The sequence below is a fragment of the Dicentrarchus labrax genome, unplaced genomic scaffold (assembly GCF_905237075.1).
Source record: "Dicentrarchus labrax unplaced genomic scaffold, dlabrax2021, whole genome shotgun sequence".
Classification (NCBI taxonomy): domain Eukaryota; kingdom Metazoa; phylum Chordata; class Actinopteri; family Moronidae; genus Dicentrarchus; species Dicentrarchus labrax.
Genome location: NW_026136701.1, coordinates 19,339,669 through 19,359,550, shown reverse-complemented (window position 1 = coordinate 19,359,550; position 19,882 = coordinate 19,339,669). Strand labels below are relative to the sequence as shown.

General features: G+C 41.0%; 1 long non-coding RNA gene across 1 annotated transcript; it reads right to left on the bottom strand.

The window, feature by feature from the left end:
• Positions 1-327: 327 nt before the first annotated feature.
• On the bottom strand, positions 328-19,128 carry LOC127351959 (uncharacterized). The gene is made up of 3 exons (XR_007881005.1): positions 19,064-19,128; positions 1,874-1,938; positions 328-635 (listed from the first exon to the last, which is right to left on the bottom strand). It is a non-coding gene; the product is annotated as an uncharacterized LOC127351959 (long non-coding RNA).
• Positions 19,129-19,882: the final 754 nt, after the last annotated feature.

Genomic DNA, 19,882 nt, shown 5'->3' with positions numbered 1-19,882 from the left:
CTGCATGTCAGCCAGATACTTAAAACAAGACAAAAAATCTGCTTGTATTTTCTAAAAAACTAATTTAATCCTGAGTCAGGGGACCTGTCTGCTTTATTCTTTCTTTTCCAAGTGTCAGACATTCATTTCTTTGGACTCAATAATATGCTTTGACTCAACAATTACCTCAAACTCACTGTAACAACAGACTTTACCTGTTTTCCCCACAGTTAAAGAAAGGTCACTTTCAACAATATCTGAACTAAATGAAGTTATCAAGGCAGTGTTCATTCAAGTGTTTTTTTTTTTTTTAAAAAGACAGCAGTTCCTCCACATTCTTCTGTCCTGTTGAGGTATTTCGGTGCCCTGATTGACTCTCAGGTGGCTCCATTCAGCAGGTCAACAAGACCTCACAGGAGCCGCTGGCAGGTCGGTGCCTACACAGCCAATTCTCCAGCACTCAGCAAGACAACATTACAAGAGGCCCTTCACAATGCAAGTGGCCCCCTCACAATGCAGGGTTCCCATTAACAATGAGGGGGGACTAAAGCAGCAATCAATGCAGGACTCCCGATGAGGCAGACTAGGGCTGTGCAGACGTCTGGGCTGGGGATTTAACCGGAGGCCTCGGGCCATCATACCTGACTGCAGGCAACCTGAGACACGGGGTGAAATGAGGGGGGAGGGACGGAGAGACGAATGAATTGAAAACAAATCTACTCGAATAAACTGTTTAAAAGAAGTATTAGTGATTCACCTTCCATTTCTGGGAACCATTTGTTATTTGGTTGTGTTTACATGTTTCTGCACAATGTCTCATCAAATCTAGATGTTTCCAGAAGTTATGATGGGCCGCGGAATATTTGAGTAATGTTTGATGTCAGTTTTTGGAGCTTTCTTCTAGTTGAGGAGGTAGTGGAGGTTTTTACCCGGACCATAGAGCAACTTTTGTACATCATGTGGAATTTGGTTCACTTCAACATGATGCTCCATCACAACCACACTTGCATGGACGGATTACCAGGCACAGACCAAGGGGCCTAAAGGATTCAGGGGCCCCAACCTAAGCTAGGTCCTCTGTTTGAAATTAGTGTTATTAACATTTTTCCAGTGAAAACTAGAGCTCTGATCCCAATCCAAGGAGTCCTTTAATATTGATTACATGCCAATGAGGATTCCCTCTTAAATAATTCAACCCATTTATCCATATACACATTCATGACTCAATTTAGAATGACTTTGCATTTGAAAACAAAGAACTAAGCAACAAAAGCAAAACAACACAGTGCTTGTTTTGCTTTTGTTGCTTAGCCTTCAATAACCCAATCTCAGAAATTCAGCCAAAATCACCAACGCAACAGTTCCAGTGCAAACTGAAAATAAAAAAGCAAATCTGAACAAATGGTAGGGTAAAAGTGTGCTTGCAAGTGTGTGTCTGTTTGCCTGTTGTGTGAGTGCACACGTGTGTGTGTGTGTGTGTGTGTGTGTGTGTTTTTGTGACACGCTGCATAAATATTTACCATCTCTAACCAAATGAGTGTGCTGATGTGGATTTAAGAGCTAACATTACGGAGGATGAAATAATGAGCTTGTGGTTTCAGGGAGCTGGAGGGAAACACGCTTGGACAAATAAGGATGGTGAGTAAATGGGCCCTTTGTTAAGCTCTGTGATACTTCTCGCTCTGCACAAACAGAAAGGGGGTGTTGGAGGTGATTAAGAAAACAAATGTCAAGTTCTTTCACTCTGCTATCAGCTCCTTTCAGCACAATCATGCACAGGTGCATGGTGTGTGTGTGTGTGTGTGTGTGTGTGGGTTTAAGTGAGTGTGTGTGGAAGCACGCCCAACTGAGGCCGAGTTTAGCTGCTGATAGTGAGGGTTCGACTTGATGTTACCTTCATCTATGGAATCTCACACTCCTCTTGCATTTGAGGTCTGGCGTAGCTTCTCAGTCAGAGTCCTTTATTTGAAAAAGGAAAGGGGAGATGAAGAGGCGATCACACTGTATGCCCACTGTCTTTTTGCGTAAACAAACTGAAGGATCCTCAGTTTCCTCCAGAAACAGGTTGAGTCAGGAGTTGCATAAAACTGAACATAAAAATCACATGCACTTTCAAGAGTCAATGGACTGTAAGGAATTTTACGTGATTGCCTGAGAAAATCGAGCTCATAACTGGCCTTACCTGCACCACTTGATGCACCCCATAAATGGTAAATAATTACAAAATGCAGCACAGAAAGTGCTTTGGGAAAGGACAGGCAAACTGCCGTCAGTGCTCTTTATTTTTCTCCCTTCTGTCAACATAAGTGGATGTTTAGTTTATGATGTTCTCATTAAAATACTTGCAGAGACTCAGGTAGCATTTTACAGGGAGGTCACGCTCAAGGATCTCGTCTGTAGATCATTTTATTACCGTTTTATTGTTCCAAGATGTAAACAAAGCAGGAAAAAACACTCTCTCAAATGGTTTGCAGGAGTTTTCTCACTTTGTTGGACGTTTTTCTGTGTTGTGTGTATCTCCGGGAGGTAAAGTTGTAATTCTCACCTCAGAAGTTACCACATCAAACTCTATTTTCTAGTTGAAGGTAACTGTCCAAGTCCATATTTTAAATTAATTTAGGTTTGCAGATGTACAGCTGTGATATTTAAAGTTGTAAACCAGCAACATAATAAAATGAAACTTGTGGATATAAATAGAAAAAGTCTGCCAGAGATAAATTGTGTTTTTTGAATAAAATGTAACAGAAAATTAGAAATAATTAGCATTTGAAGTCAAACAAATTTGTAAAACTATGCAGACGGACGGAGATCCCACCACAGACTTCAGTGTCTGCTCTCCAAAGGAGTATTTCAGTTCCATGAATCTATAGCTGTTGTTATAAAAACACATTGTGGGTGTGGTCGAAGATGAGACCTGAGCGGACAGGTAAACACACACATGGAATGTAGTAATAGTTTTATAAGCCTGTTCAACACAAAACACACCTACACTCTGACTACAAAAACATGTCCAAGTTGATTTATAGCTATTACCCAAACACAAGTCTTAAATAGAAACCTCGCTATCGTATCACAGCTATGTACATAGTATATGGTTTTAAGATTAGTCACTGTGAAAATTTAAATCTGAAGCGATCAAGTTCAACCCCTCGACACTGATGAATCAGCTTCACCTTATCAATAGAAATAAAGATAAGTCCAAAATGAAAAAACAAATTGCTGCAAAGCTAATGTCAACGCCCAATGCTTTGCAAACAGTTTTGACATCCTTTGAACTCTGCATTTACCATTGAACGATAGCAGGGATATTATCAGTTGCAAGAGAAGAGCGAAGAAAAGCTTGCTGATTTCCTTGAAAAGCACAAGAGGAGAGAAAAACAGAGTTGATAAATAACGGGCTGAGTTTCTGTTCCCGATTTTCTCTCCAACTCGTAATCTCATTCGTTATCTTATTTTACTCCTTAACCTTATCCCTCCTTATAACCATGTATCTTTCTTTATTTCCCCCTTTTCTCTTCATGCTAGTTTGGACCATTCGGGTTTACGACACAAAATCAGATCCAAACTTGCACGGAGCACGCCATCTGGAATTTGTCAGCATCTCTATGACAAAAGCAAATCTTTCATCTGAGAATTTGGCTCAATTTTGCTTGGCGGAGCCAGTGTTAGCATGAAGCAACATGAGACACAACAAAGCAAAACAGCCAAGTTGACTAATATTTGGAGAGACGCCACATTTGAGTCAAAACTCAAAGGGACGAACTGTGGATGAGATGTGTTTTAAACTATTTCGGGTGAAATAATAATCAAGCATTTATACTGGCTCGCATACAGTATTTTTCCTGTAGAAATTGATTGCAGTGTCCGTTTTGTTACTCTGCATGTGTCTTTGTGCATCTATCTAGTCACTGTAATAATATTTTATATTATATATTAAGTGTAAATAAAAGCAGTCACATTCTAAGTGACAAAGTGAAGCTTTAAAAGTAGTTAATTGATCATTTATATCATTTTGAAGGTGAAGATGTGACTCAGCTACTTACATAAAATGTTGCATAAATAAACAATCTTTTGCCTTTTACATTGTTTGTAATTTCTCCATTGCGTGGTCCTGACTGAATTTCAAATATCACTTGAGAACAGAGCTTTTTCCATGAAAAGCCCTTAATTTACCAGATAAACAAACCCAGCAATTTTACGGATTCCCTGTCTGAAAGGGGCTTATCTTTATGGCTTTTTCTTCATCTCTTTATATCTCTCTCTCTCTCTGTCTCTCTCCCGCAGTAGAGAGTTGTCATGTCGGGTCTGTCGTCACCTGTGGGGTCAGGCCTAGGGCATTACATTGTCACCAGGTGAGAGGAGAATCCTCCTCGTACTCTTGTTTATCACTCCAGTGCTGAGGAGCTGCTGAGTGAAGTCAGTGTAAAGCGGGATTAACCCTTACCACTTTCTGGTTGACCAGATGGTCAGGTGGAAGGTTCCTGCCTCTCACTCAACTCCCATGTTTTTACTTCTTTTGTCCGGGGGGGCATCTGAACAATTTCAATCATTTAAAGAGCTTTTCTTCGCTGAGAGGTCCGCCTGTGTAGTCGTGGGCCAGAGCTCATCGGAGCAGGTGAAACAGGAGATGTTGACACTGGAGAAATTCTTCAGGGATTCATTCCTGAGACTAGTTGCTTTATTTCGTGTCAACAAGCTTGTATCACTTTCTCAAATGTTACTTTTGTTATGGGGGGGGGGGGCACACCAATGACTTCTGTAACCATAAATTACCACTTATACTTTTGCATTTGGAAAATATTTCAGTTTAGAGCAATTTGGAGTTCATTGTCGTGACACAAAAATCAAAATTGTACATATATAAACATATAAACATATATATACATTTTAATCTAATTCATTCACAGAATCAGAACAGAACATACAGAATCAGAGCAGTGGAATGCACAACATCTTATCATTTCTTTGATGTTACACATTCAAATAGTCCCATTAGTCACACTGTAATCAACCGTGCAGTTAATATAATGTCGGCACCACCAAAGGTCTACCATGACACTTGAAATGTCCTGAACTTGGTCTGAGGACACTCTAGAGCTCCCTGCGGGTACTGTGACCTCCCAGGCAGTGTTTGCTCTTCGGCGCAGCACGAACATGTTTTCACTGTGGATCCTGGGCTCATAAAACACACTAATTAGAGGGCATCCTTCAGCCGAGTGCAGCTATCAGTCAGTCATTTTATGTTTATGGCCATTTTTTTTCCTGTTGCTATAAAATTCTGTTGCTGAAGTGGTGTATAGATGACTTAAGGAGCCTGAGGCAGAGATAAGACACCCATAATGTCTCCGTATCAGCACTGAGGCTTAACGCTGTCTCCATGTGGGCTGTAACCCTTGGTCGGGCATCGACTCGACATTCGCCCACGCATGTTTCCCTTGCCAGGAACTATGTGTGTACTTATGTCGAAGTGTGTTATGGTAAAAAAAATTAAAAAAAAAACGCTGGAATTCTTCAAATGTAAAGGAAAGGGCATCATTCCTGTGCATGTGATTTAACACAGCAGATTCCATAAAGAACCAAGCAGTCTTGAGTGACATGTGAGATGCATATTTAAAGAGAAAAGAAAACAGGTGTTTCGTTTGTCTCTGAGCTTGGATGTGACCACATAGCATGCAAAAAATGCAGATAGGAATACCTTACAGAAGCTCATGTCAAATAGTACCTGTACTTAAGGCATGAGAAAAGATCGACAATCCAGGTCTCATCCAAGCAAGTATGCGATGTACATGTGTCAGTGGTCATGAGTCACGGCAGACAACTTTGTTTGCCCAAGCTGCTGTGACTCATAACCACTGACACATGTACATCCAGAACACGTGGATGGGCACACAACAAGTGCTGGCAAAGAGCTGCATCCAGCCTGACAGCCATTTATACCTGGTTAAATCCTCTGATATGTCTCATCAAACCCTCCTCTACACCCAATTGTGTGAGTGCATGTGCACGTGAATGCATGTGTTTTGGTTTCGTTGCACCTTTGGATGCTGTCTTGTCCTGTGTCCGGATTGGTTCATTGTAATCTATCTGCAGCAGGATCCTGCTCCTCCACCCGCTCACATGGCCGTATATTCTTGTGATTAACAGCCTAGTGCAAACAGGAAAAAAACCCTGCTGTGAGTCACTGAGTCAACACAAGTCGTCTTCTTGTCTTTGGCTCTAAATTGTTTCCATCACATTGTCCAAGTCTGTCTTCTCCGCAAAGAGTGGAACTCAAGTTATTTGTCCATATAATGAAAGTATGTAAAATATGTATATACAACACATTGAATGTAAATATATATAACTTTTTTTTTGACTCACAGTTTCAGGTCGAGTTTGCAAAAGCAAACACACACTCACACACACACACCTGTCACCCTGGCAGTTATGCAAGCTTTGCATATCCTGTCTTCCTTTCAAACAGGATTCAAAGATTAATATTTTACAGTGAACAGAGCAGCCAACATCTTCCTCCAAGTTGATCAAATACACCATGATGTATATTTGTTCACTGATTTCCAGGAAGTATATTCAGCTCTGACATGTGGCTCCTGTCAGTTGAGGTATTTGTGAGGGACTTTATCCTGGCTTGGTTGGATGTTTGATTCAGGGTGTTCCCCACAGAGTCAAACAGGGCACGCTGGCTTCAACCTGACATTAGATGGGACTCTGTGCCAAACAATAAATGACTCTGGAACATTCAGTACACCTGGTTGAAGCTCTTTGTTGTATTTATGTGTGCCCATACAGGTGGTAATTCATTTGGTGGAATGTGGCAAATCCTGCTGATGCCTTCAGGAAAATTAAAAAAGAAAACACCTGACCAACTGTCCAAGTCTTTTAGGACTATGTCGTACATATTTGAGTTACTTTGAGTTTTAACAGAACAAATATTTCTTAGTGGTGTGCAGGGATTTTATTTGGCTTCAGTGTAAATGCTGAACTAGTTTCCTGAATTAAAGCTCAGAGTCAGAGAAACCTGCATGGTCTATATATCACAACACAAAACAACGAAGTGAGTTTGGTGACCTATGGCTCACCGTTTTATGCAGGAAACTACAATGATTGGTAAAATTTGAGGTGGAAGTTGAGGTGATTGGATTGTTCATGGGGATTGTTTGAATTTGTGTTAATTGTTGCAATCGTAACTTCCTAGAGGGACTGACTGAGCCCCTTCTGACAAACCCACAAGTTCGAACGGTAGCAGAAGGAGTTGGTTGCCCTGCGTAACCTCATGCCTCACTTTCCAGGCCTTTTCACCGTGACTCATCTTCTCAAAGATGTCCCTCCAACGCTCTGTGGCCCCAGGGCAGAGTGCCCCAAGCTTCAAGGGCAGATGCAACACCGTCTAACAGCAGAATGAGAGGGACACACACAATTGTCCCACTTAAAAAGTTATTCCACACTGTTTGACATAATCCCTCTTTGCCACTTGTAGATATGCCAGGGCATTGAACATAATGAGCCCGAAGCTCATCAGCATGTTCACACACATGTTTTCTACTATACGCTGTTGTAGGAGTGATTCAAAATGAATCACAAGTTGTAGGACTTTCTGCAGGATTTTCTGCCATTAAATCTGGCTTTCGTGATCTGAAAGTATGTAAACACGCATCTGCATTTGTAGAACAGCCAATATGACTGAAATAGCTGAAATGTGATTGACCATAGTCTCTTTTCACAAGCTGGATTCTAAAGCCTGAAAACAGAGCAAAGAGGAGGCGTGGAAGTCTAGTTTTCATTCAGACCACTTGAATAAGAAATGTAAGGTTATTATTGAATTTTTGGATGCCAAACTAATACTGCCTACCTTAGGTTTAAAACAAGAAGAGTAATGTGGCATATGAAATTCGAGCCTTTTATAATATCTCAATTTATAGAAATAATTAAGAGAAATACTGTATCTTTCTTACTATAAGACTAATTTCTGCCCTGACAGAGACCCTGTGAGGTAAAAACCAAATGGCATTTCAAATATGACTGAGAAGGTCAGTGAGGTTTCATAGGGTTCAAATGATAGATGAATTCATAATAAAACCTTTCATGTTGTTATCAAAGTTAAATTAATGAATGTCATTAGTAAATGTATCAATTACATTGTATTTTATGAACTCCATATTTATCTTCTTTGTGAGTTCAGACCACTGCAGATTTTTCCACTTTGAGAAATTCACATATTTGAGATTCTGTATTGGATAACTTACATGTTAAACTTGGGATATTTTGAAGTGAAAAGTTTATGCAGGCTACAGTGTCTTGACGCTCACAACACAGCTGCTCTATGTCAAAGCCACGCTGGAAATAAGGAATCTGGTGTGTAGAGCCAAGAAGCTGTTGTAGTTAAGTTATGAAATTTATGAGACTGATAAAGGGAAATCCTAATCAAGAACACATGTTATACTACAAATGAACCTAAAAAAACCAAACAGCTGCCACTGACATCTGCAGTAATCCAAAGGAATCTGACAGGTTGACTGGAAATGTTTTACAATCCGTCACTTTTAGTCCCTTATAACCCTCAGCTAGTGTACATTTGTCATCTGTTGTACTTTCCACACAAAATCCACCCTGCTGTGACTTGAAAGCGCAGCCATGAACTTTCTGCGGTCACTTGGGGTCTGAGGATGAAGACGAGGTCTCCGGGGTCCTGATGTGGCTGCTGCACTGGACGCCACAGCTCAGAGGTCTCTAGCAGAGAATGAGATACGTTTTTTCTTTTCTTTAGATTTTTTTTTTTCTCCAGGGTCGCGTAAACACCAGCGCCAGACCTGAGTGGGATCAAAGTGCTCATTAAAGAAGCCCACAACCCTGAGAAATGGCAGACCAAATAGCAGCCCATGGTGGCGGGCAAAAACTAAATTTGGAACAAGGGCACGCATTCATTTCCCAGGAATGGGGTGTCTTAGGCAATTGCCATTGAGCAACGACAGTGTTTTAAACAGTAGTTTCTTAAAGCTACAGTAACAAACAGCGGAGTTTTGATGCAGAAAACAGAGGAAGAGCTGTTCTTGTTCTTGTTGTTGATAGATAGAAAACACTCATCTCTGACGGACTATTAGGATGTTACATTAAAAGTGAAATCAGTGGATGACTGATGATACTGAAAGAGAAATATGTCACACGCTTCAGAAATATTGTAAATATGCAGCCAAATCACAAAGAATCATACACAGTATCTATGTTTTCAAATATTAATGTCACACTGCATCTAAATCAGCTGTAATTTAAAATGGAACAAATATGAGAACAGGCCGCCAGCTATTCATTACACAGGTCAGTGCAGCTCATGCATGATCAACAAGTCTATAAACAGGTGACCAAACCTCCAGTTAAAATAACATGCACCTATATGGAAAGAAAATGTGCATTACATCTAATTTTCATACCACGAAGGTGTCATAGTTTCTGCTCATTTAACGGTTTCCGCCAGCTGGGCTGAAAAGTGTTTGTGTGTGTAACAGAAACACACAGAGGCATCTGTTGAAAGCGGGTGAACACAGGAGCACGACTCATAGCTGGCCACTGATTGAAGCCAATGTGTTTTTTATGATCAGAATCAAACTGCCTTTTCTATCTGCTAGCAAGATATAGAAAAACACCTTTGATGTGGCTTCTGAGTGGAAGCAAAAACACAAAAGCACAATTACACATCACCACTTACAGCCTTCTTAAAGGCTCAATCAGAGAAATGTTAACATTTGTGCAAGGGACAATAGGTTTTCCAGTTCCGAACGTAAATCAAAACTGCCTTGTGTAAACAGAGGGAACGAGTCAATCTGGAGTCATCTGTTGATTCAGATTTCTATTTGAGTCTTTGTGATTATGGCTTTCCCACCATTGCTCTGTAATTATAGGCCTGCTCTCCTCAGCAGTAAGGTTCACATTACAAGTGTGGTTATCAACATGTGTGTGAGAGCGAGTGAGAATGTGTGAGAGTGAGTGTACGTGACAGGCAGCGGAGGACGTACAGCGCAGCCTGAGCGTGCCTGTGGTTGACCTGTAACCATTAGCCTCCTCTGTGGACGCTTAATTATCAGAAATAATGCCTCTGATGAGACTTAAATGTGACAATGTGATACATGAGTATATTGATGACAGGCGTGCATGTTTGTCAGGGCTGGAGAATAACTAAATACATTTACTTAAGTCTAATTTTGAGGTACTTGTTGTTTACAAGTATTTTTATTTCATGCTTGGTTTTTTTCTACCACATTTCAGAGGATAACATTATAACTTCTTGTCTACCAGATTTATGTGACAACTATAGTTACTAGTTCATTTGGAGATTAAGCTCTTGTATACAAAACATATGATCAGTTTGTGTGATGCATTATTAGGGATTAAACAGTGCATAGGATATGTAAGATTATCTCTTCTTTAACCAGCTACAATAAGAAAGTACTGCTTACACTTCAATGTATCAGTAATTGTAATCCAGTACTACAATATATGACATCATGAAAGGCGTCATTCTGCATAATGATCATTTTACTTTTGATAATTTGTTACATTTTGTTGACAATAGTTACATACGAGCAGAACTTAGCAGAACAATTTTTTTACACTGTGTTATTTCTAAACTTATAATATAATACTTATTAAGATTTCAGTCTTGGTGGATTTGGTGACAAGTGGTTACTGGTGGTAACAGCAAGTGTGTTTTAGCATTTCATGGTATATTGTGAAAAGGTTTTAGGAGCACTTCAGTAGTTACATAGATTTCAGTGAATAAAGTGCACTACTGGAGGAGGAGCAGGGGAGGTGAATATTGGCTTCCAGATAACTTTAACTGCGCACATGAATCAGCGATCACGCTATACGTACATGCATGCATCACCTCCTGTGAATCTTTTGGCTGTGACTCATCAGAAGACTACTATGGAGATAGGCAGTAACAGAACACAAATGCATGGAGTAGACATATAAATACAAATATAAATGCCATGAAAGTGTATTAAAAATATGGTTTGACAAATGAGAAACTCTGCAGGACACAGTTTGCTGATATGACTGACTGCCAATCTATCTTGAATGTGACAACAACTTGTGAACTGCCCAGGAACACAAAAACTCTCAATAAATTGGCTGGCAGTTTACTATTTGCTAAACGCTGTCTTTGGAGTGCTGCTATCCCAACATTTATTAGTTTTTTTGTTTTTCCAATTTTATTGAATTTGAACCAAAAAAACAACACATGTAAGTAGAACCACATTTACCCCACACCTTAACGTTCAGTAAGCACATCATAAATATTATAAATAGATAATGATAAAGAACAAAAATATGTGTATTTCTCAAATTCAAATGCAGGACTTTTACTTGTAAAAGACAGTTTTTACATGGTAGTACTTCTGTTTAAGTAAGAATCTGGATACTTCTTGTGAACGCAGCCAAAAAACTAAAGGATTAGGCAAAATGCTGTTTCCTCTGTCAAACAGGAGGATTTTTGAGGAGAAACGCAGACTTACAGCTCTCAGGTAAAACCACATTTTGGAACTGTGGAATTTTGATTCTCCAGAGAAGTCATCACTCAAATGGAGGACAGGACTGAGTTGTAGTTTCTTTAAGCTCAAGAGACAGCGCCAACAGTCCCACTTTTTAAGTGTAGATAGAGATATTCCCATATGAGGCTTAGACAGGCCTAACCCCCGAATGATGAATTAGGCTATTCACCTCTCCCAAATCCACACAGACCTCTGTGTGTTTTGTCACATGAAAACACAAGGTTGCCTCTTGTACCCCAGGCCCAAGTATGTAAAAACAGAGGAAATAGCTGAAAGAAAAGGTGTCATTTTTCTTCATCTGAAAGAGTGTGTGTGTGTGTGTGTGTGTGTGTGTGTGCATGTACAACTCAGACAGGGTGAGTGAGAAAAAGTGAGAACGCCTGCATGCGTGAGAAGTACATGGAGGGAAAGTGAGAGCGAGAAGGGAGAAAGAGAAACCGGCCTCTAATTCGCTGATCTCAGCTGATTACATTTTCCCGTCCAGACGGTAGACATTCCTCCAACCTGTGGCCACAACCATCGGGCCCCTCGGTTTTCGCTCTGCAGCAGAGTCCCATTAGAGGTAAACAAGCCTGAGTCTATGCAGGCCACAGAAACAGGTGGGCGTGAGGGGTAAGACTGGTCACTGAAACCCAGTCAGAGGTCAACAGACAGGAAAATCTTCACCAAAACTGTAGACAGACACCATTAGGATTCAGACTTCCGGGATCTTTAACCTTTTGACGTCTGTTTTTCTCACGGACATCAAAAAGGAGAAAAAAAAAGATTCCTTGTGGTTTCTGTTTGTTTTGATGGCTGTGAAAGGCACAACATCTGCACCCCAAAGAGTTAAACATCAGATCTGTTTGCTGCTCTAAATACAGCCTTGGGATCTGCCTGAGCTGATCAGAGTGAAGCTGACATTCCCACAGGGAGTAAACCACTTCACATCTCTAGGTTGGCATGTGAAACAGCAGGACCTGCCGTCAGCCCTGGCCGGTGACACTGGGGAGTCATGAGATGGCAGAATTTTGTCACAATCACTGGACAGATGTGTTGTGTGTTCGTTCTCCGACTTGAGCAGCTCAGCGTTGGGTCAGTGTACACCAGTGGTGAAAGAAATAGTAAAACACTCTACAAGTAAAAGTACTGAAATTATAATCTAAGTAAAAGTACATATATATTAGCAGTAAAAAACTGTGACTGATATATTACATCTTTGTTAACCCTGATGCAACAATGTGTGAGCAACATTTAACTTTTGTAGCTAGTTTACTGCAGTGGTTTCCAAACTAGGTCGGCCCCCTCCAAAAGGTCACAGTGAGGGCTTTTCCACCACATGGTAGCCCCCAACTTGACTCTGCTCTCTCTTTTCTGCTTTCCCATTGTGTAGAGTACCTGTTACTTTTTTTGGTATCACCTCAGCTGAGGTTCCAGGCAAGCTGAACCAATAATAAAATGTGATGAGAAAACACTGCAGACCTGTGATTGGTCACGTGACATGTGACATCCTGCGCAAACACACTATTTTTAAATAGCCAAGTTTCCATCAATAGCAACTGCAATTTCTTTATTCACTCAATAATGGCAGCCCACATAACCACACTGTGGTCAATAGATAAAGTGCAGATGTGTCAAGAACACCATCCCTTCATATCCTGTGTTATAAGAGGAACATAGCTCCTTCTTGTCTGTGTGAATGTGAGCGATGCAGAGGAAAAGGTGAGCAGTGAAGTTGTCAGTCTCAGAGTAAATGTACAATATAGGTTTGTCAGTGAATAAAGGCTGCAGCTTCTCGAGACCAAAGTGAAAGAGCACAAATTGAAAATACTAAGGTAAAGTAAAAGTACCTCAAAGTTGTACTTGAATAAATGGACTTGCTACTTCCCACCACCGCTGTACACCCGCAAACACATACACACAGTCAAAACATACACCTCAGCCCAGCGACAGCATCAGTTTTTCCGCCATGAAGGCCACAAAGGTCAAGGAAACACTGGCAGTGGTTCAACAAGCTCCCCCCTCCCCTCCCTCTCTCTGTTCCTCAGCAGGCCACACGTTTACTATCAACAGGAAACATCTTTCACGGTAAAGGAAGTGTTACTCTCTAATTGGCCTGATGTGATTCAATGACCAGACTGCTCTCAGCCAATGGGAGGGGGCTTATTTTAAGAGGAGGTATAAAAGGGAACAGAGGCCCTTCCAGAAAGCTTAAACGGCACAAAGTTCTCACACTGGCTACATGGTGTGCTCTCGGCTCAACTTCTGCAAAGTTGTTAAGACTGTACATAGACGCATTACTAAGCACATCTGGTTTCATTGTTGTTTCATGGATCCCATAACACATCGCAAAACCACAGTCTAAGCAAAAGAAGATGGGGGAAACCCAGAGTGCAAGAAAACTGACCTCGTTATGATTCTCTAGTCTTGGCAAATACATTTCTACTTGCACATTTTATGAACAGAGAAAAATGAACCATGTATCCAGTAGCCTGTAATATATCAAATCATAAATCACACAGGAGCTAACGGGCATATGAAGGTGAGGGGAAGGTCCTGTTGAGAGGGATTTACTGTTATTTTTTCACTACCTCATGACGGAGCAGTTACCCCCTCAGCTGCCACTGATGCCACAATCTCATTTTTAGTCTGCGAATTCCTAAAGGTGATTGTTCCTGCCAACATTGATTTTTTTTTTTGCTTCATTGAACTGTGAGAGGCATGAGAGTAGAGCCAAAAATATCATTACACAGAGGGTGACATTAGGGGAGCGCGGCCTAGCGACAGGGAGCTATGACGGAGTTCCCTGATTAGTGAGTTACCACGCAGAGACAAAGGGCCTCTGAAATCACAGGAAACAGAACAATCAAAGAGCCGGCACACATTCCAAGAAAAGCAGCACACCACAGAAACACAACATGATCCAGGACGTTGCTGCGTCTGAACATCTGATGAAAGCTTTAGCTGAGCAAGTTCAATGAATTATTAGTAAAGAATGATGCCAAGGACAGAGAAAATGGCTGAAATCTTAAATGACTGAAACGCATACATCTTACGCTGTCTTTGATTGCTGTTCATTCCTGCTGAGAGAAGGAAAAGACATGAATCTGAGCCATATTTGGATTAGAAGTGACCCTAATTATAATTTACGATCTTACTGACAGGTATTTTCATACACTTGCAAATGCAAAAACCCCAAACCCTCAAAACTGTGGGGTCCCCGGTTTAAAGAAAAAACCCACCAGGCCCACACATCTTCCTTATGAACCATTAGATCTCAGCCTGGACTCAGGAAATAACTGGCTCCTTCCCTTTCTCCAAAATGGCAGCTCTGTTTCTGTGGCATGGGTTTGCTGGATTAGAACAATTCCCCACCAGCCCATAATTTGTGGGATTCTCATAACACGCCACACCCTGCCAGACATTTCCATTATAACCCCATTTTGTCCTCTGATGAGGATATTTCAGGATGAAGGAGGATGTCTTTTTTTTTTTTTTTTGTGAAGGACCCCTCCGGTTTTTGGGGGCTGCTTTGGGTTACGGCCTACACGGATGAGCTTCAAGCCGCTAGTTGTCTCAGATTTCTCCTCAATTGTTCAGTAGCAGGTAACAACAGGGTTGGGTGGAAAACCCTCAATGTGGGCGCACAAAATTCTAGGTCAAGTAGAGATGAAGGGGATCTATTTTCAGCAAAATGTGCTGTTTATCTCTGTGTGTAAAACCAGTGGGGAACCTCTTCCCCCACAAGTAGGGCCCACTTCTCTAACTTGTGGTGTATGTGGCTACCTATGTGATACGGTTGCTAAATTATCTGTTTTCAATTCAGTTCAATTCAGTTTTATTTGTATAGCACCAATTCATAACAAAAGTTATTTAAGGACACTTTGCAAATAGAGCAGGTCTAAACCGTACTCCTTATAAAATGATTTACATAGACCCAACAGTTCCCTTTTCTCTCTCTCCTTTGTTAGGGGCTTTTTGTGTGCGATGTAAACAATTACCAAACTGATAGTAGAAACTAGTTAATAGAATTAATACCAAATGTAAGACCTTGATGGAGAGTTTCAGTACCTCCTGAGTATTTTCCACAAGATTAGAAACATGATATGCTGAAAATCTCTCATCTGACTGATCAAATGCAGAGAGCAGAACAAGTTGTGAGTCCTTTCTCTGTATTTCCAGGCCAACAGCGTATCAGTCAGGCTTGTGCAACGCAATGGGGCGAGGGCGAAAAATGCCAGATGAGTATAAATCTTCACACAGTCGACCTCAGAGTCTGCAAAAACAAATTAGGGCCCGGCAGTCCCCTTGGCTCACTCAGAGACACTCACATTATATACACAACTGGTGTACATGTGTTCCTGTTAATCACTGATTTGAAAGACAACATTCGACATGAGCCTCAGCACAAGCAAGAATGTGGAATCTCTGTCGTGAGGCTGTGTGAGATCCACACCGCTGAGCTGATCGTAGACAAAGGACAAAAGAGTGATGAAGTGATTAAGAGACGTGAACGCAGCTCTCACATGTTAAGGTTCAGCTGAGCAAGAGAGTTACAGTACGATGCTATGCCATGGTGGATGATGCATCAGTTTCCTGACAGCGTTTTAAGACAAAGAAGCTTCAACACATGTGACTCAGAAAAAAAAGAGAGGCTCATTTTGTTCCATTACACCATCCGTCTATGAACACAGCTACCACACTCACACATGAGGCTACAGTGGCACACACGTTTGCATTGCTGCGCATGCACCCACAAAAATACAAAATGTAATTTGTGCATTCTTGCCAGAAACTTTAAATATATAGTATTTGCTGCTCATAAAGGTGCACCACACCACATTGAGTAGAGAGGAACTGTGATTGTTCATTGCAGAAATGCAAGCCACCTCAGTTTGCGTTAACCCACAACACACAAATGCTTGCACTCACACACACGAAACACTTCAGGAAATTATGGCCAAACTGTGAGAAGATTCACTGTTAAAAAAACAGGAAGTGGTTACCAGCTGCATTAAACCAGAGTACACCTCCGTAATACTCAAACTCAAAATACACTGACAACCTGCAATATCTGACTACTTTAAAAACTCTAAAGCAGAACCAAGAAAACTGATCCACCTCCTCCTTTTATTGATTTATTTGCATAAGAGACACATGTTCAAACAAGCCCATTATTTAATTGTGCCAGAATGCATTTTTTTAAAGATGCACCTCCTTGTCATTAGAAAGTTTTACTTATTCACATGCATGCCTTCCCTATCTCTATCCCTTTAACAAAAGAATGTCAGAATTGCATAATATGCCAAGCAGGTAGATTAGCAAAGGCTTATTCTCCCGCACTTTGTCTGTGCCTCAGGTTAAACAGACCAGCTGCATCTGAGAATGTCACTCAAAGCCGCGGGGCTCCCCTTCCAAATCAGCACGCATGCATTTATGGATCAAGTGTGTTCATCCCCTCGGCCTGCCGCAGGTTGAAGTACACGACCTGTCCTGCTGTAGAGAAGTGCCCAGGCATGCTGGCAATTGTGAGGGCTTAGATGGAAACAAAAACAAGAAGGGACTTAATCGAGCCAAGAGTCATTATCTCAGCAGTTAATGTCAGTGGCTCAAAGGACAACACAGGCAACAGGTCTTGTGACGAGCCAGTGTGAGAACAGGTTCTGACAGTTGAGCTGAGCTGCGAACAAGATGAGCTTGATAAGTGCTTAAGGGCGAGCTCAGGTAAGTTTTAAGTGGTCAGTCAAGGTTGAGAGGGAGGGGACCTCGAGCTCTCTAGAAGTCATGGACTCAGGGATGCCTCAGAGAAGCAGCCACTTTGACCTCTGACCCTTGAAGGAGATGTGGTCACAGGCTCAGATTTTTAAGTGGGAGAGTTGCTCTGTGTCGGCTTTCCCCACTCTGTCTGAGCACATGCCATTGCTAAGCACTGGGTGTGTGTGTGTATGCAGTGTGTTACACTCACTATTCACTGTGACATTACAAGATTATCACATATTTTGGGAACAGTTGGTTGATGAATAAGAGACTCAGTCACACAACACCGCAGTGCAGTTACGTCAACAGTCCATCCTTGTAGTAATGACCTCGGTCATTCACAAATAAACCTAACCCTGCCTTGACATATTAGACAAATATGCATTGACGCCTGGTGTATGGTAATTATATTCTTCTGTAATAATTATCATTCTGATGTCAGATGGTGTCATGTTCTTAGATTACAACTGTGCTATTACCGTTTTTGCTGCTCAGCATTTCAGGTGATAGGAACCAGCCCCAGTCTATTTTCACTCCACAAGAAGCCCATAAATTACAGCCTGATCAATGGTGGGCCCCATTCAGGAAGTGGGTGAAGAAGCACAGATAATACAAGAGATACAGGTTATTAAAAGCAGTGGGGAGGAGGGGGAGTTTGAAGTTAACCAGTCGGTTGAGGCCCCTGAGCTATTACAGCAGGTTAATTATACCTTAGTTGAAGTGTTAAATAGACCAGTAACCTGCGCTTTGGTTCCCTTTATTGATGCCAGGTGTAGTAAATAAATCAATTAGGTATGTGGCTTTAGAAGTAATTTGACTCACTGCGATGCTTGGGGAATTTTTGAAGCTATCTTTGCCTTTATGTTGGGTACTGCGTGGGCATTTTCAGTTCTGCTACAGCAGTAAAACACTACGGTATTTAAAATAGATGAAAATCCTCCAACTGTAAACGCACGTTGTACAGATTTTAAATCAGTTTACATCAATGGATTGCTCATAGCCACAAAAGAAACTGCTGAAAGTTGGAGAGGAAACCGACATGCGGCTCAGCAAACCACTCTCTCCGTTGAGGTAGCACACTTCACACATGATGAACTGAATATTTTGCATTCGTGTGGATTCTCTTTGCATCGTGGACCCACCTGGTTAGCTGACAAACCACACTACAAACACCAATTCCTGTCAGCTGGCTAAGAGTGAAAGAGGGACACATCAAAATCTGAATGCTGCGCGTGCCAAATGGTCGGTACACACCGGATCTCGTTTGTTTGTCAACCACAGGTTGTTATCTTCACTGCCTTTTTGCAACCAAACCCAAAAATCTAAATTACTCAGTTGTAGATACACCCTCAGCACCTGAACACTCCCTTTAACTGTTCTAACTGTCCAAAGTAGAAAAGACATTGATTTTGCAATTGTTACACCCAGAAAATCCCTTAATCATGTGTATTTTCCTCAATATGAAACTCACACTGTGGCCATAATTTAATGAGAACCAGTCTGACAATGAAACTGCAGTTTCCATATTACACAGTATGGGCCAACAACAAGTGATACTTAGTAAGCTATACTACGCTCGATAACATACATCAGCATCTTTCTCACCCCTCACCCGCCTGAAAAACAGGGGTGTTTTATGACAGTTAGACTCTGGGTTAATGTCTACATGATCCTTTGAGATAGCATCTAAGAAGAAAAACAGACTTTACCTGTGTGGATTTAAGTTTCTGTAATTATTCTACTATTCACAACAACTGCCAAGACATTTGGGAAAGCCTTTTAAATTTAGGAAAAAAAACTCTTACCTCAAGTAGAGGCTGTACAAATATATTACTAACTTTAAATATTCTATATCAGGCGTTTCTTTGCCTTCACTTTATAAAGTTTCTTTAGAGAGTGTTAAACAACTTTCAATTTGTCAGCTTGTGATATATTTAACATCAGTTTCGATGTAAGAAGTACTTTAGTATTGCACTTCCTCAAAGAGGGATTCAAAAAGATCTGGCAAAAACAAAGGAACAGAGGCAGATATATCTTGACTTCTAGTCTCTAGTAAGGGTCTCTCATGTGACTCTCTCTTCCTTCTATGCGGTCTTCTTTTCTAACCCCACTTTTGTGAACCCTTCAAATTAAAGGTCCAGTGTGTAACTTTTAGGAGGCTATTCCATTTGCAGAAATTGAATATAATATATTCATAGGTATGTTTTCATGTTGAACCACCATGTTTCAGGTAGCCTAGAATGGACAAACCAAACATTGGCTCTAGACAGGTCCTTTTGCGTTTTTTCACAAGTTTCACAGCCACCATAATTTCTCCTACACGCTTGGAAGGCTGAGCTGTATTCAAATGGTTGCAATCTGCACCTTCACCTACACACTGGTCCTTTAAGTTAACAGGGTCATGTCAGAGCAATTGAAAAAGTGGAGGGAGCTTCTTGCGTTCACTCCATTATGGAGTAGTTTGAAGCCATCCCACTCCAGTTTGTTTGACTTTATGTTAAAAATGTTAAGTGTCAAACCCAAGCTCACAGTTCCCCTTTAAAAGATAGCTCACAACATACATAAGTATTTGAAATATTTAATGACATATCTGAAGCCACAACCCTGAGATTGAGAAACTCTCC